The sequence below is a fragment of the Misgurnus anguillicaudatus genome, chromosome 7 (assembly GCF_027580225.2).
Source record: "Misgurnus anguillicaudatus chromosome 7, ASM2758022v2, whole genome shotgun sequence".
Lineage (NCBI taxonomy): Eukaryota > Metazoa > Chordata > Actinopteri > Cypriniformes > Cobitidae > Misgurnus > Misgurnus anguillicaudatus.
The window spans coordinates 6,055,565-6,077,861 of record NC_073343.2 but is presented as its reverse complement, the minus strand read 5'-3'; the positions used below and the strand labels follow the sequence as shown (position 1 = coordinate 6,077,861).

The 22,297-nt window shown below is 37.7% G+C and overlaps 1 protein-coding gene across 10 annotated transcripts in view; it reads left to right on the top strand.

Annotated features, from left to right (window-relative positions):
• The window catches only part of LOC129441453 (uncharacterized), a 66,707-nt gene extending 44,847 nt beyond the window's left edge, over window positions 1-21,860 (top strand). The window contains exons 1-7 of one of the 10 annotated variants that reach the window (XR_012370422.1): window positions 12,029-13,141; window positions 18,073-18,943; window positions 19,142-19,239; window positions 20,324-20,504; window positions 20,580-20,714; window positions 20,845-20,989; window positions 21,194-21,860. The gene's annotated coding sequence lies outside the window, so the exon portion shown is untranslated. Of the gene's footprint in view, window positions 1-12,028; window positions 18,944-19,141; window positions 19,253-20,173; window positions 20,505-20,579; window positions 20,715-20,844; window positions 20,990-21,193 lie in introns of those variants that run through there. The other 9 variants (XR_012370421.1, XR_012370420.1, XR_008643443.2 and 6 more) reach the window with 9 other exon arrangements.
• Window positions 21,861-22,297: the final 437 nt, after the last annotated feature.

Below are 22,297 nucleotides of genomic sequence, written 5' to 3'. Positions count from 1 at the left end.
AAGGTGATGTGTCTTCAGTCGATTTCTGAAGGTTGCCAACGACTCTGCTGGTCTTGTTGCGCTGATGATGAAGCCACCACAAGCCACCGGAGCGCAGACATCATATGACTGAATTAGTTTATTAGTGTGTGTATGTATAGGGGTGCAGAGTCTGTGGCTGTCTCCTCACTTTAAAACTTTTCCTTGTAAATTGGGTTGCCAGCCACATCCTGTATATTTACAACTAGACAACTTTTACAGACTTGACCTGTAATTGCCAGATACAGTATCATGCTGCCATTTATTTTTTACAGTATTTTCTATAAAACTTTACACTGTAAATTTACATAATGGCAGCTATAATGCCAGCAAATTACTGTATTTTAACAAAACTATAACCAAGTTATGTATTCTACTGATATGCCACTTAAATATAAATTAGTCATTACATGTGTTATATTGCAATAAATTATGAATAGTTTTTATTAAAACATGAGAACTATTACTCTTTTTACATAACAGTAGTCTCAAATGGAAAGTAAATACATAATACACACACACACACACACAATTTAAAACCTTTATTTTTTACAGGCAAAAGCCACAAAACTGCCTTATATAAACATGTTGGCTGAAATGTCAGCTGTATGAAATAAATGCACTTGACAGTTAACAGAACAGTTAAGAATGATCAGAATATAAACAATCAAGTGCTCTTATAACTTTCAAAGAATGGAAAGGTTTTAAAATATTTTAAAATTATGCAAAAAAAAAAGAAAAAGGAAAGTCAGGAGGGAAAAATACATTAACATAAGTATGTTGGATAAAATGCCAGCAGTACTTTTGTATTGCAATTAAAGGGACACGTCACCCATTTGCATTAGGCTTTGTATAGTTAGAACCCCAGTCATGTTTTTGAATGGTCATGCATCATTTTCTCAGTTGCCGCTGAGACAGGAGAAATACAGATTTCAGTGTTGCACTTCCTTCTTTCAATGATATAAAATCATCATTTTGCATCATTGAAAGCAGGAAGTCCAATATCTTTGTTGAGGGGGTGAGACTACAAACACCCCTTTTCTCTGTCAAATAGGCACCAAATTCGAAATCTATGTTACATTTCGACTTGTATATGACGCACTGTCAATACAGATTAATGTTTCTACGGGTGAAATGCTCCTTTAACAGTTAATAGCACATCATTTACAATGCATGAAACTTTATTTCCTTTTAATCAAATTACAGTATATGGTGTAAGTGTCTAAACAAAATTCCATTCGAAGTCTAAGTTTTTTAAGAAGAAGAGAGGAAACCTGTGGGTTCACAGTAGTGTTTTTCTGCACAACTTGGCCAGTTTTCTTTTAAGTCATTTTCCCTGTCTTCATCTTTGATCCACGTTCTAAGTTGATGTCGAGAAACCATCTGCAAGGCACAAAGCAAACAACAAAAAATACTATTATTTTGATGTCTACACTCCAAAAATGAACACTCTAAAAACAAACGGTGCTATATAGCACCAAAAGTGGTTCTTTGCTCATAATCATAGAAGAACCGTTTTTAGTGCCATATAGCACCGGTGAAGCACCTGTGTAGAACCATATAGTGCTATGTAGAACCAAATGTGGTGCTATAGTGGTGATTTATGGCCCCTATATGGTTCTACACAGGTGCTTCACCGGTGCTATATGGCACTAAAAACGGTTCTTCTATGATTACGATTCAAATCAACAGTTTTGGTGCTATATAGCACCGTTTGTTTTTTTAGAGTGAATGTGTTAAACACAACACAATCAGTGTTATTATTGGAACAACACATTTTGTGTTACTTTTAACAAGTTAACTTGTGTTGTCACTTTTATTTATTTTAACACAAAATACATTGCATTTCACTGACAAAACTTGCAAACAAACCAAACTTTCCACCTTAAACTATATTCTTCTATTAAAAAAATCACAAACTTGTGTATACTTTCAGGTGCTCAGCCAAGGCTGCATTTTAAAAATAAAAATTTGATGAACTTTTGGATGTTGTCTTCTTACTTACACAGTAATTATTAAATATTTATTCATTAATTGTGCAATTTAATTGTATTATTTGGTGTAAACAGAAGTAACTGGGGAAGATCAATGGTCTGTAAAAAAAACGTTCTAGTCAAAATAGAAATCTGAATGTTAGGGCTGCAACCCACATTAAACAATTATTAAGCATAGTATAAATCCAAAATGCCTTTTTTACTTCATGTTGTTAATGCCCGAATCAGAATTTGTTGAAAAAAATCTGATCTTTATTGTGCACTGGATCACAACTAAATGTGTCCTAAATATTTTATATTAGATTAAGATTAGGATGAATACAGTTCATACTTATTAAGCTTTAATATAAAGTTTCAGTTTTACAAGACATGACCCACACTTACGATTACACTGTACAATGTTGCAAAACTTCTGCTTGCAACTTGATTTACACCTTTTTACACTTGTAATGTCATGTACACTCTCGCAAATTGTATCCTGCACATGCAAATCTTTTAGGTGTGATTTTATTTTCATACATCCCCCAGTCAGTTTTTAATGATATTGTCTTCTTTAGACACCCAGCTTATGTAGAGAAAATTCAGCTTTTTACAAAAAAGCATTGTGGGGATTCAATCCAAACCTAGGTTACTATATATAAGTGAATTACCACCCATTCAATGTGTTTATTGAAGACGTTGATAATGTAAAATGTGTGATAAGTTATCAATAAACTGTATTTAACCTTTGTGAATAAATATAAATGTAAAAAACATATGAATGGGAAATGAGTGTCTAACCTCTGAACAAACTCAAAGGTGTTGAGTTGAAAAAACTCTTCCTGATACTGGAGGTTACAATTGTAGAATGAGGCAATCAGCGCTTCAAGATCAGAGATAAAGTTGGGCTGCTCTGCTCTCTTTCACACACAACCTGACCTTCCATGTTCAACATCCAGCGATGGTTGTTTAGATACTGAAAAATAACCAAAAAAAGAGATTAATAAAACATTTTAAATAAAAAAGTCTTTTTTGTCTATTTTTGTGATGTTATTTAGTTGTTTTTAAATATAACTTTTAAACATAACTAAACCCCAACCAATGAGGGTTTTTTGGGGGGCCGATGCCGATACAGATGTTAGGAAGTAAAAAAGGCAGATATTGATATATAGACCGATATTTTTTATGTGTATATTATAGGACAGTACAGTACACATATACCACAGTATAGTGCTGTATACAGTACCAGTCAAAGGTTTGGACACTGGAAGTAAGTTCAAATGTTTGACTGGTACTGTATATAGAATACAGTACATACATAAACAGAATATACTATACATCAGCACATTTGAGTGATAATTGCAAGAAATATGTTTATCAAACACGTATAAATGATGTGACAAAGATATTTAATGGGGGCAGGGGTAACAATTTAACAATAAACTTGTTAAATTGTTACCCTGACATCAGTGCACTGAACAGTAAGCATCACTTTACTTAATAACTTTAAAACACAAATAAAATAAAATATATAACTTGAGTTAATGGCAGTTTTTAGGGACGAGAATAACAGTATTTTGGAAAAAGGAAACTTATGGAGTCGTTGTTTATTAACACCTGTAAAAAGTAATTTTCTGTAATTAAAAAAATTGTATGTTTACTGTCAGTATGGCTGATATTTATTGACGATATTTATCATAATAATGACAGGTCCACCAGTTTAGTTTATGTATATTGCAACATTTAAATATACCTATACAGTGGCGGCTCGTGACTGCTCATTCGAGGGGCCCAAATTCAAAATATGTGTTCGGAGTGTCATGTGTGTTGCTCGTGTTTTCAAAAATGTGTTTGTTGCTTCATGTGAACCATGTGCATCATGTGTTCTGTCAAAATAAGTGCCTTCTGCACATGCGTCAAAACCATTTATGATAAAAGAGACGCTCACGTTCACAAAATACACGCAAGACACTCCATTAACAGTAAACTCTGACTACACATGAGAATGCGAGTATCTGGCAAACGTGAGCGTCTCTTTTATCATAAACCCTTCAGACGCGTCTGCAGCAGGCACTTATTTTGACAAAACACGTGATGCACGCAGAACACATATTTTGAAATTACAAACCACACACATGAAGGGCAACATACGTGTTCTGACGAACTTTGCATCGAGTGCCCTCGAAAAAAGAAGTTACCGGCCACCACTCACCTATAACATACACACATTGAACATACACACCTCGCTTGTGTTTCCTCCTGCATCAGCAGCTGCGTTGCAGGTGAACACCTCTGAGCAGATTCTCCATGTTCTTCTTTTATGTGTAGCTGCTCACCTTAAACAGATCCAGTACATTTAAAGTAGGGATGCATATCAATTAATCGCGATTAATCTATAGCAGAATAAAAGTTTTTGTTTACATCATATATGTGTGTGAACTGTGTATAATAATTATGTTTATTACACGGCTCTCTGGAATGCTTGATTCTGATTGGTCAGTTGAGACATTTGCAGGTTCGTTCTTTTCAAATAATAACCGCTCCAAAATAATAACGCATAGCCGGACAACTTGTACGAGTAAAATCGCTCCGCGCCAATAAAGATCAATAAAGATTACTATTTGGCGCCATCTTGTGACAAACACTGGACAACCACGACAAGACACAGACAGCTTACTGAGACTGAACTTGACAAAAATGGAGGATGACAGCTACGAAGCCAACACACAAAAAAATACAGAATGGGCATTAAAACTTCTCAAAGACTGGCTAAAAGAGAAAAAATGGAGACAGACAAGTATGAAGCAGAGGATCTTAATAAGGTATTACGGTCATTTTATGCATCTGTGCAAAGTTTCGCGGAAGGATAAAAATGTTAATTTAAAACAAATATGCCAATAAAATGTTTAAAATTCATATTCATGTCCAGTTTTTATTCTTATGTGGCAAGTAGCCGTGTAATAAGCGGGATAATGTAGAGGCAGCCGGTAGTTATTGGGAAATAAGCCCCTTCAGTGTGATACAAGACCCTCCGCTTCGCGTCGGGTCCTGATCACACTGTCGGGGCTTATTTCCCTATAACTACCGGCTGCCTCTACATTATCCCTTACATATATAAATATGCACACATGCATGTATAATTTTAAGAAAAAAATATATTTATATATTAAGTATTTATATTTATATATAATATAAATTATACATAAATATACAAATTGCTTAAATATATACATGCATGTGTGTGCATTTAACTATACAAAGTTATTATATACAGTAGTACACACACATATATGATGTAAACAAAAACTTTTATTCTGCTATAGATTAATCGCGATTAATTGATATGCATCCCTAATTTAAAGTAATGTTTTAAATCAAATGAAGCACTACGTATAATACCACTTCAAAGAGTCTTTTAGATTTTTGTTGCAATAGTTTTGGAAGTGCATTTTACGTCTCTGTGCAAATCACAGAGGTGGGACAAAGTCATTGTTATGCAAGTCACAAGTAAGTCACAAGTCTTTGCTTTCGAGTCCCGAGTCAAGTCGAGTCAAAGATGAGGCAAGTCCCGAGTCGAATCAGAAGTCAAAGCCAACAAGTTTCAAGTCGAGTCCAAAGTCCTACCATTTTAGTTTCGAGTCATTTCAAGTCCTCTTACCACAGAAATAAAATGCGTGCTGTGGACAGGTGGAGGGAGGCCCCTATACTGCATTGCATTTGCAAAAGATCAAATTGGCCAAAAGTCACACTCACAGATGCATACGTATGGATCTTCATGTAACTGAGAGCATTCTGAAAGTGTACTCATAAACACATAAACTGAATGTGTTATCAATGTCAGTTTATTATAAGAAAAAAAAGACTTTAAAAGCCAATGGGTTTACAGCTGCGGAAACTGGACTGATTTTTAGACTGGTTTAGTGGTAATCAACATCTAACTCAGGGCCAAAAGTTACTCAACTGTTAATTAAAATCAAATACACTGTTTACAATCTTCAAACCGTGGCTAACACATGCATTGAAGGAGAAAAAAATCCACTCTTTCAATAGCTATTATCTGACAACTATTGATAACATTACCATGTGTAATTTAATGGTGTAAATGTTTTTAATTAATACACATTTAAGATGACCATGAATTAACTCTAATTTGCATAGTCTTTGATATAAAAAGCGTATATTTGCATATAATACAAGCATTGTCTTAACATGAAAATAGGCTTTTACTTATTATTACTTTTAACTTTTATAATTACAAGATTGTCCTGTAGCCTAATATTAGACACCCAAACCAAACAGAAGTTTAAGATCATATACATCTTGAACTTAGGTATATAAATGAACACAGAGAAGGGAAGTTTAACACTGTGAAGCACAAGCAAACACGCAGCAAAAAACCATCAGCATATAATCACGGGCTTATTTTATTGCATTTGGATTCTTACCTCTAGATAAAGTAATAAACTGGACTGATGATTTAAATGTTGTTTACTCACATGTGCGTTGTTAACTCTCCGGGGGTGTATTCCAGAAAGCAGGTTATGTGACTTACCCGGGTAAGTTTAGGAGTAAGCAAGCGTATAACCTCTGCTTTCGGTTCCAAAAACGGAGGTAACTTTCGGGTTATGCAAGTAACCATAGCAACTGACTCTCTGAAGATAACCTGCTCCGGACCAGGTTATGTTACAGGGTAAGTTAATTTTACTTAATAAAACGAGGCTCCGGATGATGTCTGCGCATGCGTGTAAATATGATGAGCGTGCAGCGGGCGTGGAAGCATATATTTCTGCATAATATTACAATGTTAAAGCATTTATTTTATTACATTTACAGTCGCAAATATTTATTGCTTTCTTAAAAAATTATGATATTTTCTTTAAAGAAACAGTTTTTTAATAACATGGATTGATATTTGTGATTGGACTAATTACTATACATTAAATTATGGGTAACACTTTATTATAATGTTCATTAATTAACATTAGTTAACTACATTAGTTAACATGAACTAATGATGAACTGCACTTGTGCAGCCTTTATTAATCTTTATTAATGTTAATTTCAACAATTACTAATACTTTGTTAAAATTTGGTTAACGTTGGTTAATGCACCGTGAACTAACATGAACAAACAATGAACAGCTTTATTTCTATTAACTAACATTAACAAAGATGAATAAATACTGTAACAAATGTATTGCTCATGGTTTGTTCATGTTAGTTAATACATTAACTAATGTTAAATCATGAACATTATAATAAAGTGTTACAATTATGTCCATTATTAATAAAAATTGATTCATATTTGTGTTCGGACTAAATACTATACATTTAATTATGTTCATTATTAATATATCTCCAAATATCAGTGGATGTATGAAACACATTTCCATCAGTTACTTAATGTTAACAATAAAGTACATTTCCATATCAATTTTGTCAATTCATAAATAACCTCATCTTTCACTTACTAGATAATTAGAGATTAATCTAAAGTTCCAAGGTGATGATACAGTGTCATACAATGAAAAGTCCAAAAACTAAACAGTGTCACCCAAAGGTGCAGAAGTGAAATAAGTACAATATAGTGAATATAATCATAGTGCATTTTATGCATACACTATACAATCATATCTAAAAAAAACTGTAAATAAGCCTTATCACAGATTATGCACATAATGTGCCACAACCTTTACGAAAATTAACCATGGTTTTATTGGTGTAAAGTTGTGGTAACCATGTTTTGTTGGGGGGGGGGCATTGATCAGCAAAACCATGGTTTTACTACACTAACCATGGTTTAAATATGGTTTTTGAAAACCATGGTTGTCAAAACCATGGTTATTTTGTGGTTACCATGGTTTTACTGTAACCATGTTTTTTTGTTTTAACTGTAGTAAAACCATTGTAAATTTTTGTAAGAGAAAAGATAATCTTAATTATGTCTAATTATATCCAATTAGATATAATTAATATATTTAAAATCATATATAAAATCTATGATTATTTTTACAGGCTTTTAAATAATATTTAAATATGTGTATTTTCGTTGAGACACATATAATATTGGACTTAAATGAGGTAAAATAGGTTCATATTAATTATTTAATTTTATCTGTTTTGTAATCACACACTTCTAAGCCGATTATAAAACATTGATTTTGACAAAAAGTATTGGTTTATAATGTTATTTCTCATTTAAAAACTTTTAAGTTATCTGACGTTTCCATGGTGACTCGTGAAATCTGTGATCTATTGACAATGCCTTTATGTTGTTACAGTGAGCACGCATTAACTCTGGGTTACTTTCAGTGGGTTGATTGAACTAACTCTTAAACTGTGTTTTGGAACCGACATACCCACAGTAAGCAAGTTTGGGGTTGATCAACCCAAAGTTTGGGGTTAATCTAATGGTAAGTTAACCCTGCTTTCTGGAATACACTCTTGATTTTATGTTGTGCACTGCTCCACTCGTTCCTCCACATGTTTGTTTACGGTGGCGCGTGAGCAGCTACACTGACTGCAGGTTTAACTTCATTTGGCGCTAAAGCCGGGTACACACCAAAAGATAATCGTGCTGATTTTGGGCCGATTTCCCCCCTTCCGACAATCCTAGCTATGTCCCGAGTATCGCGAAGGTTTCACAGATTATCTTATCAGATTGTCCCTTCATGTGAGGTGTGTTAAGAGTGTCCGAACCTGCTCGGAAGAACGTCGGAGCCGCGCCGATCATCAAGACTGTCTTATTTCAGAGTATTAACAGTTATAAAATTGACTATTATTCCTAGTTTATCATATATTGTTGTAATATACATATGACTTGCAAATGTAATGCTCAGTTAACTTGAATAAATCAGGTTTCATGACTTATGCAGCCTGCATATGCGGCCAAAGTGAAGTTGATGTGGACAGCAAAGATGGAGGATCAGCTTGTTGATTTGTGGCAACAGCACGAATACGTGTCTTGTAAAAATTATTCCAAGCACTATCATTGAAATGTCTCCCTGCATATCGTCTGCCATGCTTATTCTGAAGTCTCGCGAGATTTTGTGGGATTTCCTGTGTTCACAGTCGAGACTCTGGTTAAAAATCTGTTTGTGTGTGGTGTGCTGTCTTTGACACATAGTGGCACATCACACACTATAGGAGCAAAACGGTTACATCCAGGATTTTTTATCCTCATGTTTGTGGTCTTTCACATTTTGAAAATCTTATAAGATGTAAAAAATCTTCTGGTGTGTACCCAGCATAAGCAGACCTCTTGGTGATGTCAAAGTAGCGCGAGTGATTCAAAGCAGATTTCTCCACGTGATAACTGGAATCGCTTTCGCGGTACTTTGCCGTCACTCGCAGGTAGGTTCTTGTGGTGCTAACTTTGATTTGGGTGGAGGTCAATAGGCCTAGGAAGGCAATAATTGCTTCAGATTCCAGCTCAGCTTTAATCAGTATCAAAACGTTTCAGTCAAACTCAAGGCAGGATATTGTATATGATATTCTAAAAGTGGCAAAAAATCTGGTAAGGTCAGGTATTGATGTAACTTTTGTATGGGTAACGTTACCAGCTCATAAAGGGGTTGTAGGAAATGAGTCAGCAGATAAATACGCTAAGCAAGCAGCTGGAAAGCCTAACATAGATATTGAGGTAAATTACAGTAAAGCAGAAATTAAAAGTATGGTTAAAGTAGCAATGAAATTGAAATGAAAAACTAGTCATCTCCAATGTTACTTTATAATCAAAACAGCTAACAAGAAACAAGAAATGTAACGTAAAATAAATAATGAACAAAAGAATCCAAACTTACTTTATCCAAGCGAGCGCAGCTGAGCTCATACGGACTACCGGCACATCCGGGAACTTGACTGTAATTTTCGTCACCGCCCCTTTTCGGGGGATAAAAAAGCAGCGCTTCCATTGGCTTCCATTCAAAATAGCGGAACAAAGCAACGTTTTTACACAGCCGGCAGGCGTAAATAACTTATGAAATCACTCAGATTAAACATGTTGAGTAATTATCTGTCCATCCTGCCTGCCATAGAGCGCGAAAGGTACATTAACACATTTAATTTGGTCAATATAAAAACATGTCCCTTTCATTCTCACAGCGTCAAATTTTGTGTAACAACGCCATCCAGTGATTGCTGGAAATATCGCTAAGCCAGTTAGTTGTATGGCTGGACAGAAAAGTGCACTCATTACTCTAAATATAAAGACATAATAAATAAATACGAAGTAACTTTCAAATACGAAGTAAAATCATTCACTTGCTTCCCTGTTGACTCGATGAGGTACGAGTAAATGTCCGGGTAAGACACCTCTGGCCAATAGGGAGCGTTGTTACACAAATTTGATGCTGGGAGAATGAAAGAGACATGTTTTTATATTGACCAAATTAAATATGTTTAATGTATCTTTCGCGCTCTATGGCAGGCAGTGTGGACAGATAGTTGCTCAGCATGTTTGGTCTGAATGATTTCGTGGGTTGTTGACGCCTGCCGGCTGTGTACGAAGGTTTCTTTGTTCCGCTATTTTGAATGGAAGCCAATGGAACGTCTAGTGCGATTTCCCCCAAAAGTGGGCGTGAACCTGTTCAGAGACATTCTATGACTTTGCGCCGGTTGTGCGTATAGTCCGGTCCATCTCTCCTCGACGACGCGGTTTTGTTTATATCCAGTCTTGCATTTTTGCTCCGCAATCGTGCTCTTTATCAACTTCTCCAAAACACTCTCAACACAAAAAAGTCATCTGCAGTTGACGATTCACAATGGAGATGTTATATCTAACCTTTGGAGAGGCTCCGGAGAGCCTAGCCGGCTGCTATGCTACCCAAACAAACAAACGCGCACGGAGGGGGCGTGGGCATTTCGCTCCATGCGCTTCTGTAGATTTGCGCAGAAGTACACTTTACTTACGTAAGTTGAATCCTTGTAATCATTTCATGATTGGTTAGTACCACTGCCCTTCAAACTTTGCTTGCTATGCATTGGCTGGCTTCGTTTTGGCGTAATCCAGTCAAAAGCCTATGGTGAGCTGAAGGACATCTGGCTCGGCGAATCGGGTATCCCTTGGCATTTTGAGTTGTCAAACCTTTTCTGATTGGACAAAACAGAAAATAGGGCGGGATATTTATCGGAACAGTCTCACGAAGCAGGAAGAGATGGATTTTCAATGATAAAAATCGATATTTGATAGAAAATAAACATGATCGATCATACTTAGCGGCCGCGCGGATGTAAACAAAAGGAGGATATTGCTGGATTTCTCACTATTTTTCATCGTTTTAATCTAAAACGTGGGATGCTTTTTGAAGAGTGGACCCTTACGTTGCAATGTACGTTGAAGTTTTTGGGAATTGTCAGAAATTATCAGAACCATATGGCAAGAATGTGAGTACCCACAAAATTTTTTATATGCATTCCGTCTGCATTTCATTTAACCCTTTCCACACCAGTGTATTGATTGCAAAAATAAGCTCAGAACATGAATTTGGAGTGTTTAAACTTTCAAATAATGCAAAGTTTATGATTGTTGGTTGAATATTTGATGTTAAACAAAGTACAAAAACACGTAAAAACGCCCCCTAGGGCCCGCCGCCGGGCCGGCGTGCTGTTAGGCATCCTCACACTATTTTTAGTTGGTACGGAAATCTTTGACAATTCCTAGTGGGTATATATATATATATATATATATATAAGGCGTGTACCTGAATATCACGTAGACTACACCACTGCTGAGCTGTCGGCTACTACTGCTGGTACGGTCCCAACATCCAAACCAACGTGGTAGGCTACAGTGATTTGGTGTCGTGTAGGCAGCGCACGTGCTCTCTTCATGCAGGTGGTGCACATTTTTCACAGATGCAGATACACTGAGAGCAGCGCGGCCGTGTGAAAATTTTCCCCCAGGTTTTCATGTTAAGTAGCAAGTCTTCTCGAGTCAAAAGGCGCAAGTCCAAGTGAAGTCACAAGTCATTGATGTTCAAGTCCAAGTCGAGTTTCAAGTCTTTGTACCAGTGATGAAGCTAACTACGGGTCCACTTTGAGTTGTGGCCCATCCAATCAGAAGGCAATTTTCCAGACAAATGTGTAAATAATTTAACAAAAATAAATAATAGTACTACGAATAGACGTCTTATCACACTATAAAAATTTGTTAAATGTGTCCACACATACTGTATAAAAAACATATAACGTTACGCTCATCGATGATAAATGCTCGTCTGAGAAATTTATTTCTGCTTTTCTTTGCGCGAAGGGACATATTATGATCAAAGATATTGGACTTTGTTATTATGATCGAGACTAGTGATGTTACCAGTGACTCTGAAGCGTGTGTCAAAAAATGTACCGATTTTTATTGAAGCTTTGTATCGAAGCTTGATTCGTTCTGGCAAAATCACGTGACTAATGACGTCCGAAGCTTCAAGCTTGTTCGACTTCATGCGGCGCCGTAAGAACCTTCAGCCGGATGGCGTCGAGGTACCGCGAGAGCGATTTAAAGGAGATTCCTCCGTATGAGTTCGCAGGTCGCTCTCGCGGTGCTTTGGCGTCGTCCGGCTGGGGGTTCTTGCGGCGTCGCATGGAGTCGAACAAGCCTTTCGTTTCACACACACCCACGTGACTGCTTCGTTATCTGATTCAAAGGTTTAAAATTGTGCGATGCGCGGCGCGCCCTCATGGGTTGTATTGGAGTACTGCATTACACGGAATCGAGATATTTATATAAAAATAGTAGTAAAAAGCCTTTTCTGCACCACTTAATACCATGATATTTTTTTAATTGGTTCACACTTTATACTTTTGAGACAAGGGGTATCCTTAATTTGTTATTTTTGTTTGGAGTTACCATTCGCATGAAATGGAACATGCTTATTTAATATATTGTTACATTTATTTATGAATCTATCCTTAATTTGTGAATCCATTAATTTTTGCTTTTATTACGTTGTTTCGCTGTGATACAGCACTTTCAGCAGCAGAGGTCCTCATCGAGCTCTGATTTGAAAAGCTTCGAGTAATGAACCTTTTTCTGATACAGTTGGGTTGAACGCTTCACTGCTTCAAGAAAGCTTCACTTCGCCATCACTAATCGAGACTTTCTCCATCTTTAACCAGAAGCCCCGTCTCAGACTAATACAGTAGGACATCTAAAGGTGAGTTCAGACATTTTGTCACAGGTGCTGAGTCCCAATTCGCCTACTTATACTACGACCTAAAAGTATGTACTGTTTTTGTGAGGAAAATGTACATACTTTTGAGTGTGTAGCAAAAGAGTATGCACGTTCTGGGACGTACTTCGATGACGTCATGCAACGTGAACGACAACGTGGTTGCCTAGTTACGCACACCAAACGCAGGTCGTTTGGGCGGCTGGTTATGATGTTCATGTGTAACAATGTGTGTAACAAAAGCTACTTATTTTAAAGTCAAAATAGTTAAAGTTTATAGTATAACTATTGTTTAACGTATTTCATGCTTATTTTATACTTATGTATTCAAATCAAAAATACCGCGATGAAAATGAACCATGCTTTTACTATAGTAAAAGTGTAGTAACCATATTTCTTAATAAAGTTAACATTTGTACAGCCACAGTGTTACTACAAATAAGTCAGTGGTTAAACTATGGTTAGTGTAGTAAAAGGTGTTTATTTTCATAAGGGTTTATAGTAAGGTATAAATCTAAGACAGAAACATAAAAATAAATACATAAAAAAGGCACATGCATGACACAGTACTACAGCCATGGTACTTTATTTTCACAACATCAACCGAATATTACGAGACAATGAAATATAACTTTAATTAGGGTTAAACATTTTAATTCTTACACTTAAAAGCTGAGGGCGAATCTCCGCTGCTGGGATTGTGGGCTGTGGGCAATATTAGCCGTTAGAGTGTGGATCGATCTGCACTTCGAAATCTAACCGGAAATAGTAGACCATCCGGGTATCTTTGGGATACTCATTTCAACATACTACGATTTGGGACGTACTAATTCTAGTTTCGAATACTATTTAGGACGGATAGTATGCGAATTGGGACTCAGCAAGGGTGACTTTATAGGGCGGAACTAATCAATGGCGAAGATTGGTTCCGCCCGAAGATGGTTTCCACCTGGACCAAATTTTAAAAACACTTTTGCTTCCTGGTTTCTGGGGCAACCCAATCGGGGCTTTACGAGCAACAGGTGAGAAGATTTAATGTGGCACTTTGTGATTGGAGGATGTGTTGAAGACGAGACCTATAAATAGATCTGCAGAAATACAAGAGGGGGTGGTTGATTTCGGGGCGAGCTCCTTTCCGCCAAGGGCGGGCCAAACCTACACACACTCACTGTTTGAAGAGTCTGAAGGCTCCGTTGATCCGGGGATCGCTAAGAAGCGAGTGGAAAGAGTGCGGGGCCGAAGGAGGCGAAAGAAAGGTGGAGTAGTGGTTGTGTTAAAGGAGCACCACAGAAAAAGGTGTGCTTACAAACCGATTTGGTGTGAAGAAGCGGAGGTCTGGGTGAAGTCACATTGGAGAGCGGTGGAGGTTGCCATTTTGCTGGGTGAAGCAAGAGACATAGACAGGAAACACTGGGCTGAGTATACTTGACTTACATTTGATGATTTTGAATGGAATAGCATACGTGCACCATTGATGTATTGTGTAAACAGTTTGGAAGACAACTCACCGGAAGTATCATTGAAGGCTATCGCAAACGGCGAGACACGTGAGGGGTGAAGAGCACTTGGCTCACTAGGAGGAAGAAATAAGGAGAGAGCATTATTACCAACTGTGAGTACATTGGATATTATACAACATCATTGTGGAAAGTGTACTGGTTCAGCGTGTGTTGTGAGCCTCCGGTGCACAGGTCAGCGGCCCCATCACGGAGCAGAGTGTTGGGTGAGCCGGGAAGCATTCATACAGAGAGACGTAAGCAGCCGCGACAGCAATGTTTGGCATCTGGTTCTACACCTACTACAACGCCCGACAAGTCTCACAATACTGTGGCTTCGACCCTTTTTTCACATTGAGTGTGTGGAGTGCCGTGGGTGAGTCCTTGTCTTTGCTGTGCATGTGTACACTTGAAATCTGCAGTGGGATGCTGTGTTTGTGTTGTCTGTAGTCACACTAGACTGGACGAGTCGTGGGAAACAAGAACCGTCGAGGCTGGTGAAGTGCCCTCCCAATATATGCTGTTTCGCGACTCCCGTATGAAGACTTTGATGTAAAACGTCCTGTATAGACCCCTTTTTGGATTTTCCTGGCTTCATGTAGGCGGTGGTGAACTGGACAGGTAGAACCAGACTGTTGTGAGTAGTGATTAAAAGAATTCTTGTATGCAACGAGGAAATTGTACTGCTATAAAGAGCTGTGTGGATTAACCTTACCCGTTGCGGAGCCTCTTCAAAGGTGCGCCCCTGTCCCGATCTCTAGAACTGTAGGAGGAAGAGAGGAGAGTGAAGCGGTCGGCTCGGTGTGACGGTGGGGATGCCCCCCGACATACCAGATGCTCTTGGGAAGGCCTGGGTTAAACTGTTCTACTACACAAGGTCTGTAAGTTCATTACTTCCTGTGTTGTACCATAGTCACCGCAAGTCCACCGCCAGGGAAGAGTAGTTGATGAGAAATGGCTGCTGATAGAGAAATTGTAGGATCACTGTAAAAAGTCCCAATAATTTGCAACCCAGCCACCAGAGTGACCATAGAGCCCCAGTTACCTGTGAGATACTTACCTTTTGTCCACTGCAACCCAGCCACCAGAGTGACCATAGAGCCCCAGTTACCTGTGAGATACTTACCTTTGTTCACTGCTACGAGCCACCAGAGTGACCATAGAGCCCCAGTCACCTGTGAGATACTTACCTTTGTTCACTGCTACGAGCCACCAAGGAGATTGGATCCAGTCACATGACCCTAAGAAAAGTGAAGGCACAGATACCGATGAAATACTGACTTGTGTTCTTTTTCCCCTCGTATAGACCATTTCAAAAGATGTAAACAACACTGGTCCAGAAGCACTTCCTGTTTCCGTTTTTTAGCACTAGATAAACGTTGGGATAAAATAAACCAACAGAACATATAAACGTGAATTAACGGAAGTTAAACAAACATCTTAAAGATAATAATATATGTGAAATAAAAAAATAACTGTCACAAACTATAACAGGAAGTGTTTCTGGACCAGTGTTGTTTACATCATTTGAACTGGTCTATAGTCGAAACCAGGAAACAGACGTCAAGAAGTGGACCAGTCCAGAACGTGGTAAAACCATTTAAGATACTCACCTTGTACTGTGCCTGTCCTCAGGAGTACAACGCCATGGGTAGTATCCCCCCTCTCGGAACCACCAGGAAGGAGACCCCACTCGAAGGCCCTGGACAGAGACACAAAGAGGAAACAGTCATTAATTAGCCAGTGGTAAAGAGCCGTTCATCAGATCGGATATTCATTGTATGTTTTTTCTGCCTTCAGGACGAAGAGAAGGGCGCCACGGGTCAACATAACCACAGGAGGAAGACCAAGGGTCACAAGAAGGGACGAAGGAGCTCCGTCCCCCCCCCCCCTGTGGATACACTCACCCCTGTACCGAAGTCTTCTTTGGCCCCGTCCTCCCCCTGGAAGACAGACGAGTCCTTTTTTTTAATATTCCCCTCTTACCTTCTCTGAACCATTTTAAATAATTTAAATAAAGCTTGTTTTATCCTTACTTACGCTTTGTGTGTTTGGTCATTGGGGTGGCTTTTCAACCTCGAGGTGGAAACTAGGAAGGGGCGTGACTTATAACATCTGGGTCCGCTCCGACCTGTGACATTTTCGTAATGTTTATAGTGGTGTCATTACTTTTACAGTTTATAGTCAGGAGTATTACTCCAGTCCAGTCAGCTATTTAGGGGAGGGGGGGCCCTGTGTTGTGTTATAGGCTGTATGATTTAATGTTGTTGGAATAAAATGTACACTTAAATGACAACACATGCAATTTTGTATTGCGCCGTGTTGTCTGATGGCCATTTTCTCATTAAATAACAATCTCTCAAACGAGTTTTTTAGTAAAATCAAATCACTACCTGTTGAATTTGTCGTAATCTATGACGCTTTCACGTCATGCATTTTGCTGATGAGGAATGACATATCATTGTTCGGAACTATGTTAACGTAACGTAAATAACGTAAAAACGAATTCCTTTACTAATTCAGTTTATATTGAGTTCTGTGTTTTCAAGTGGATTAATAATTTGGTGTGGCACTGCCCATAGACTGTATAAAACAGGCACAGCTATGCCCTATTTTTTTTCTCATTATGAGTAATAATTTGTACCTGAGGAAATTATACTCCCCCCTTAACTCAGGTTAAAATGGTCAGATGCACATCATATTTATACTAGTAATACCTCATCTAATGGAGTTTATACTCTCATAAGCATTAAGCTGTAAATACAATAGAAAGAGTTTACTAAAGGTTTCACAGCCTTAATATCACACCTGTTAAAATTATACTCCCGCCTTAACTCAAATTAAAATGTTTAAATGCACTGTCAGGTAGAGAACGCTGGCGGGTAAGGGAAGAGCAGGAAGACTCAGTACAGGTCTATAAATACATAAAATAAAACAATATTGTTAAGAGCTGTTGCTGCAAATATTCCAACACTTAACATTTGCTATTTGTAAAATTTTTAAAAATTCCTAAAGAAAAATAATATTTTACAAATGTTCAACCTAAACACTTTAGAATTTGTTAAACTTACTGAGCTACTAAAGTACAGAGGAGAGAAGTGGCCGGAGCAGCCCACGGTGGAACCGGCAAAGGAGCAGGCCACGTTAAGACCTGCTGATTGGTCCATGACGGGACTTGCTGAGGAGCGGGCGGGACTGGCAGAGGAGCAAGATAAAAGCAAAAATAAAAATAATGGCAGTAACACTAAAAATAATGCTTTTGGGAAAAATTGTGCATATAAGAAAAACTGTTTGAAATGTAAATACATTTTTGAATAAATAAAAATAATGGCAGTAACACTAAAAATTATGCTTTTGGGAACAATTGTGCATATAACAAAAACTGTTTGAAATGTAAATAAATTTTTGAATAACTTACAGATATCCTCAGGACCAGCCGAGTGCTTGACCGGCTTAGCAGTGGCTGACAGCAGGACCGTAAACAGACCGGCCGTCGGCAGAAACGGCAGAGGGGTGGGGCCGCCAGAGGAGTGGGCCAGCAGAGGACCGAGTGCGAGCTGGACTGCCAGAGGAACGGACGCAAGTGGGACCGGCAAAGGAGCAGCCCATGTTGAGACCTGCTGAGGAGTGGTCCATGGGGGGCCTTGCTAAGCAAAGGCCGCGGGCGGGACTGGCAACTGCGGCGGTGTGTACGTACAGTTACATGGAAGCCGCCATTTTGCGGCATCATGTTTCTACAGTAGCCCCAAACGAACAAACTGCTCTACAGAGTGAGTTAGTCATTACGTTGTCTCAGACGATGACATGTTTATCCTATGACGGCCACCATAGATTCTCTATGTGGTTCGAAAGGGAGGGTGCAATTTGCAACCTCACCACTAGATGTTGCTAAAATGTACGCACTGCACCTTTAAAGTCATTTTTGTGATTTACAGTTTTTTAAATCAAATCATGCTACATAATGTAAAGACTTTCTGTAAATATATAACTATTAGGGATACTAACCCGAGCCATGTCAAAAATTTTAAACAATGTAAAAAATCTAACTTTGATGGTACTAATTTCATCATTAGATTACGAGTCTTTAGCCTGGATTTCACAGACAGAGTCACATATTGACTAAGATATTGGAGCATGTTTATGAAATTTTTTTTTTGTGTGATAGCCAGTTTAATCATACTAACATCCTGCGTTTGCTTGGAGTCTGCCTGCTGAATGAACCTTATTACCTCATCCTGGAGGTGATGGAGGGAGGAGACCTCCGTTCCTACCTGAGGGGAGCTTGACCTATGTAAGAGTCTCATTGAAGTAGCAACTAAATTGAAAAAACTTTTAACTGGTCCTTTAGTTTGTAAGAACACACAAACATGTGTATAGCAATACACATTAACGTCGAGGTCACACTGTTATGAATGTGAGATTTCTTTACATTTCTGGTTGGAAAGACTTGAGAATGCTTTAATAACATCTGCAGTCTTATATCTTACAGAACAACAGAGAGCTCCTGAATCTAACCAGCCTTCTGGACATCAGTTTGGATGCCTCCAAAGGGTGTGCTTATTTAGAAAGGAAGCGCTTTGTTCATAAGTAATATCTTTTGGTATTATTTATTCATACTTCAACTACATTTAAAGGGGACATATTATGAAAATCAGATTTTTTTCTGAAGTGCTTTAATTTGGTCCCCAGTGCTTATATCAATCTAGAAAATGTGAAAAAAATCAACCCAGTAACTTACTTTTGGTAAACCATTCTCTGCAAGCATGTGAAAAAATAGGTCATTGAAATTTGGCTCCCCTTGTGATGTCAGAATGGGATAGTACCGTCCCTTAATCTGCACTATCCAACCATTTAGTGCCATTTAGTGCAGAGATCAGCTCATTTGCATTAAAACGGCACATTTTTGCTCACTCCTAAAACATGGCAATTTTTACGTTATAATAAATTATCTGTGGGGGGGGGGGGGGTTAGCTAAAACTTCAAATATTTACTCTGAAGACACCAAAGATTTATTTGACATCCGATAAAAGTCTGGTGAAATGTCCCCTTTAAAAAAAATAAAGGTTCTTCACAGTGATGTTATAGAAAAAACATGATATCTTATCTGTTGATTCATAAAATAACCTTTCTTCACTACAAAGAATCTTTTGTAAAACAAAAATGTTAAGGTTATTTACTGAACCATGTAGCTAAAAATGTTTTTTGTATAGCGTCATACAGCATTTTTATTTGTATTTATTTTTTTGTGGATATTAAACTTTTTTTTATAGAACCATACAGCCTGACAGAAGTCTTTAAAGCAGTGGTTCTCAAACTGGGGTCCGGGGCCCCCAGGGGGGCCGCGATATGGTGCCAGGGGGGCCCCAGTTTTATGACATTTTATAAAATACATTAATTTATCATGAATTCTGTGACAAAATCTGTTAAATTAAACCTAAAAAAAAACCCGCATCACTACTTTGTATAATTTAATGTTTTGTTTAATTCAAATGTCAAGTTTTAGAACTGTTTTTTGTCATAGATTTTCTTTGGGGGGCACAAAGGGGGCCATCCGCTGAAAAAGTTTGAGAACGACTTCTTTAAAGAACCTTTATTTAAAGCTGTCTAGGCTCTGCATTAGAAAACATAGAACTGTACTCAATAGTGCACTGTATCAATTTCTTGTGTACAGAGATATTGCCGCCAGGAACTGTTTGGTTTCAGTAAAAAGCTACACGGACCCAAACAGGATTGGCCCGTGATGTGTACAAGAATGACTACTACAGGGAAAAGGGTGAAGGTTTATTTCCTGTACGCTGGATGTCCCCAGAGAGTTTAACAGATGGAATTTTCAACAAATACTCGGATGTCTGGTAAATATTGACAATATTGCAGTTACATTTTTTGGTAGTATTCATATCATAAAAATTTTATTTGCATATTTTCAGGGCGTTTGGGGTTCTCCTGTGGGAGATTATGACATTAGGAAATCTTCCATATCCAACATACACCAACCATGAAGTCTTAGGCTACATTAATGCCGGTGGACGATTGCCTTTAACAACAGGGTGTCCTAAGAGTTTGTGAGTTCAATAAACAATCGTTAAATGTGTTGACTGAAAACAAAGACATAACAATTGCTTTAAACATGTATTGTATTGTTTGTATTGTATTGTATTATATCATGTTTTGTTTTATTATATTATATTATAGGTACAATCTGATGATGGACTGTTGGAAAAAGGGGCCACATGAAAGGCCAAGCTTCCAGGACCTACAGGAAACCCCGCATAAATTGCGAGTTTACGAAGCAGATCAAATAAAATAGGTCATGTAAACCAAGTATACCAAGAAGATGGTAAGAAACAAGCATGTTGAAATGTTTTCTATCTCTTCTTTTATATAGAACCACTTCGTATTGTCAATATATAAGCTTTCCTTTTCACCTAAAAAAACATTATGATTAGGTTTCTCAAAATCCTCTGGATTAAATTGCATTGCAAACTTAACCTATTTGGCTAATTGGTACAAATGAACTAGTGTCTGTTTTTGGTTTTGTCAGAGGAGGAGGTCTGCACAAGGGTGGATGAAGATGAAGATGTAGAAACAGGACTTTCTCCTGTGCTCAACAAGATGGACTGAATTACTTCATGTATCGAGCTGAGAGTCCAGACAGTGTCAGAACAGACAATTCCACACTGTCAGAGGACAGATAAGACTAGGAAACCACATTTCACAAGACTTTTTTTAGATGTCAAATAAACATCTGGTGTCCCCAGAATATGTATGTGAAGTTTTAGCTCAAAATACCATCTAGATCATTTATTATAACATGTTAAAATTGACACTTTGTATAGGTGAAAATGTGCCGTTTTGGGTGTGTCCTATAAAATGCAAATGAGCTGATCTCGGCACTGAATGGCAGTGCTGTGGTTGGATAGTGCAGATGAAGGGGCGGTATTATCCTCTTCTGACATCACATGGGGAGCCAAACTTCAATTAGCTATTTTTTCACATGTTTGCAGAGAATGGTTTACCAAAACTAAGTTACTGGGTTGATCTTTTTTCACATTTTCTAGGTTGATAGAAGCACTGGGTACCCAATTATAGCACTTAAACATGAAACAAGTCAGATTTTCATGATATGTCCCCTTTAAAAGTAACATTACGTATACGTATACATATCAGATGCACTAAAGCTACAAAACTGTACTAAATTTGCTTTAGATATATTTAAAAAAAGGTCATTCTAATGGTAAATTAAACTTCGTTCCGCATTTTAGCTATAGCATTGACTTTCACGCTGCTGCTTCCTCAAACCCATTCCATTTGGCTCATTAGAGTCGATATAATTTAACGCCATTTCGTGTTTTCACTACTTTCGCCTGTTGCGCTCCTACAACAAAACAAGGTAAACAAAGCTCTTAGGCTATAAAACAATTGTTTAATGAAAAGGCAACAGAATACAAGAAAAGTGTATCTACTCCAGGAAATGTTTTGGACCCAGAATATAATTATTTTACAGTATTACAAATGTTACAGTGTTGTAAAAGTGTTACAAATTATTTTAATTTGAAAACTTCTCAACATCTGCCCTAGAAATGCCTATTAAGTGAAACAAATATAAGAACAAAATCCTGGTGTCCACTACAAAGGACATCAAATA